Below are 4,185 nucleotides of genomic sequence, written 5' to 3' on the forward strand. Positions count from 1 at the left end.
CTGCAAAACTCCCTCAACGGGAAATCGTTCGCTGATCAGACAGCTGTGAAAACGTACCTCGACCGGTTTTTCGCCTCTAAGCCCCAGACCTTCTATGAGAGCGGAATAATGAAATTGTTGGAAAGATGGCAAGAGGTCATCAACAAAAACGGAGAATATATTATTGATTAAAATTCATCCTTTGTATGAAAAAAACTTGTTTCATTTTAGCCTTCAAAAAGCGAACGAATATATGGATCCACCCAATATATATATATAAGCAAATGAAATTATTAATAAAAATTTATTGAATAAGTGATGATAATAATTTATAACAACTGACATTTAATTATGACATACTTTAATTATATTTAATACATATTACATTGTAAGCGTATAACTACATAATTGTCGTGAAAAGTCGATCTATTTTTTATTGTTGGATACATGTAGGTGAATTTGTATGGAATGAAATGACATCGTGACGAGGGACAAAATTTTATTTTATTTCTTTATCTTCAAATATACCGTATTTGCCCGAAAATAAGCTCCCCTTTTTTATTTCTACTGGACGTTTCAAAATCCTAAGGAGACTAAAAATCGCTCCTCAAGGAAAAAGTAAACTAAACCTGAAAATTGGAATTATTTACTTTTGAGGTTGTAAATTTATGTTTCATTCTTCCTGTTCAAATTTGAGGAATTTGTTAGAAATCAAATTTTTTTTCTCACATCTGGTGCTGAAAAGTCAGAAAGAGCTTATATTCGGGGGAGACTTCTTTGAGTAAATACAGTAAATAATACAATTTATATAAAGACTTATATAAATAAAGCAATCTTTGATAAGAATAAAGAGATGTTGTACTAATCGACGTATCTCGTCGAGTTGGCATTTTTTTAATCCAATGCCATGAAAAATGCCTGTAAAATGAAAAAAAGATATTTTAATAGTACGTGGATTTACATAGTACAATTATTTGAAACATATTGTAGGGTTTTTTAATAGTACAATATCATATTTTAGTTATCTGTAATTTTATTATAAACTACATACAAAAGATAACAAAAGATGACAAGCATATTGTTTGGTGTCACGCGAGGATTAATTAAATAAACAACTCACAGCGTATCTTCTATCTTGCACACAATCTCTCATAATTCAGCTATCTTGCTAACAGCACTAGTAGCGGCAAAAAAAAATTGCGATAGAGAGGGTCGCTTCAGTCGTGCATCTAGTGGATTCCATTGCAGCGCAAGATTTCATGAAGCGTCTTATGTAAACTCGAAACCAAACATGCCGGCCGCCTTGGAAAACTCAGCTTTTCAAAATATTTAGATATTTCTTATTATAACATAAAACTGAAACATAGCATAAATAATAATGTTGCCTGTAAACACAATAAATTTATTCATAAATCATTGAAAACTAAAATAGAATGTAAAATTAAAATTATTACTCCATGGGAAGCAAACTCAGTTTATTTGCTGGCCTCTTTGAGATTCCCTTAACCATTCTAATCGTGGCAACTCGTACAACTCCAGGGTGGACTTCCAGCACCCTACCGAGAGGCCAGTGCAGTAGCGGTGCATTATCCTCTTTAATGAACACCATACTTCCAGGGTTACGTTGATATCCTCAAGCCTCCATTTCGTACGTTGTTGTAACTGATGGAGATAATCCTTCGACCATTTCTTCCACAGATGATGGTATTTGATCAATCCTTTGCCAGCGGGAAAGTCTACTGTCCTGAACGTCCAATAACGTCGATTCAAAAATGTCGGTAAGGAACGTCTCCAATGAGGAAATGTCCAGAAGATAAATGACAGGTCATTAGGATCACTAGAAAGGGCAGTGATGGACGGAAGCACAGTATATACAGTAGCGCAACTCTCCTGATTTTATGTTGGTCAAAATGGAGCGCGCATGCGTGAAATAAGTAAGTTGCCCCGTCTCTTTTCCTCCTTTTTTATTGTTCTCTCTCTTTCTTTCTCTATTTAAATAAGCGTTTCAATGTTTCACTTAAACATTTGTCTTTCAAGTATACACGGTTTAGAGTAGAAATTTAGAGGGAAGTATTACATGTATTGTCCATTTGATAAAATGTTATGTGAGAAATCTCGACACATTGGTCTAATTTTTGTGAAAAAGTGAACAAAAAGTAACATAGAAAATCGAGCAAAAAGGATTTCTTTTTATTTATTGTATTTTAAACTTATTTTTTGGACATATATATGTATATAAATTTCTTTTATATCAACTTTCTCATAACATTTTCATAGATATATAATTGCATAATATTTCTTTATATAAATATACATTTTTAATTTAATATTTTTCCTAATTTTTCTATATTTTTTCTTTATTTTTCAATATATTTACAATTTATTTTTATTAATTTTCATAAAGTTTAAATTATTTCATCGCAATATTTTTATTAGATTTATTCACGTCGCTTGCACTAATATACTCTAATATGTTCCTACAATAGCACTTAGTCACTTTAACGAATTCGTTGGATTGCAATGCAAATAAATTTTGTGAGGAATTTTGTGAGGAATTTTGACAAAGTAAAGAAAGGATGAAAAGAGAAAGAAGTATAAATGGTAATCGTGGCAATGCTAGGTGACTTACTTATTTCACGCATGCGCACTCCATTTTGGCCAACCTAACGTCAAAGGTGCCGACAGAGAGTTGCGCTACCACAGTACAGTAGCGCAACTCCCTTTTGACATCTTTGATGTTAGTGTTGGCCAAAATGGAGTGCGCATGCGTGAAATAAACAAGTTACCTAGCATTGCCATGGTTATCACCTAAACTTCTTTCTCTTTTCATCCTTTTTTCGCTCTGTCAAAATTCACTAGAATTATTCGCGTCGCACTCCAACAAATGCGTTAGAATAAGTAAGAGCTGTTATAGGAGCATATTAGAGCATACAAATGAATAAACCTACTATTACAATGAAATAATCTGAACTTAATAAAAATTCATAAAAATAAATTGTAAACATATTGAAAAATAAAGAGAAAATGTAGAAAAATATTAGGAAAAATATTAAATTAACTTAAAAATGTATATTTTTGTATAAAGAAATATTATGTAATTATATATCTATGAAAATGTTATGAGAAAGCTGAGAGATATAAAAGAAATTTATATACATACTCGTATATATCCAAAAAATAAATTTAAAATACAATAAATAAAAAGAAATCCTTTTTGCTCGATTTTTTATGTTACTTTTGGTTCACTTTTTCACTTTATCACTTTTTCACAAAAATTAAACCAATCTCTCGAGATTTCTCACACAACATTTCACCAAATGGACAATACACGTAATACTTTCCTCTAAATTTCTACTCTGAATCATGTATGCTTGAAAGACAAATGTTTAAGTGGAACGTTGAAACGCTTGTTTAAGTTAAGAGAGAGAAGGAGAGAGAACAATAAAAAAAGGAAGGAAATAAGGCGGGGCAACTTGCTTATTTCACGCATGCGCACTCCATTTTGGTCAATATAAAATCGGGAGAGTCGCGCTATTCTATATACTGTGGCGTTATTGTATGTACTGTGACGGGAGTTTAAAATAGTTTCGATTTGGATTGAGAGTTCTGTTGGGTCTGAAACTGTTGCTCCTGGTTAATGTCCATCATTGGAACTCCTTCTTCATTATTGTTTTCGATAGTTGTAACTTGTAGAAGATCAGGTCCTATCTCGATTTTTGATGCGACTTCCATTCTCTCCAAGAGAACTGTGACCCTTTTGTCAGTTTTTTTAATTTTATTTTCTTTCCCTATTAATTTATGGTCTTTTATCGCTTGGTTGTGGTTTTGATTGTGGTTCTGGAATTGTTATTACGCTCATGCGGTCACAAGCAGTGGTGAGGTTACAAGATGTAATCCAATCTAATCGACTAAAAATCCATTTAGAAGATCCATTTTTTTAAAGAAAGTGTGAGGTAAAGAATACAAATATTTATTATATATATATACGAGGTCTGTTCAAAAAGTATCGCGAATTTTGAATTTCCGCGGGTTACGTATATTCGATTTTCGATTTTTTGTGGCGTTATGTTGGTACTCATGTCTCTCACTTATGCCGACAAGTTCGGCCATTTTGAATGTTCAGTTAATTTTTGACAGCTGCTTTGCTTGCACGTGTTTTGGCTCGTCTTCGATTTTTGCCTATTCCAAAAAATGGATCAAAGAATC

This window comes from Trachymyrmex septentrionalis, unplaced genomic scaffold (assembly GCF_001594115.1).
Source record: "Trachymyrmex septentrionalis isolate Tsep2-gDNA-1 unplaced genomic scaffold, Tsep1.0 scaffold383, whole genome shotgun sequence".
In the NCBI taxonomy this organism is placed as follows: domain Eukaryota; kingdom Metazoa; phylum Arthropoda; class Insecta; order Hymenoptera; family Formicidae; genus Trachymyrmex; species Trachymyrmex septentrionalis.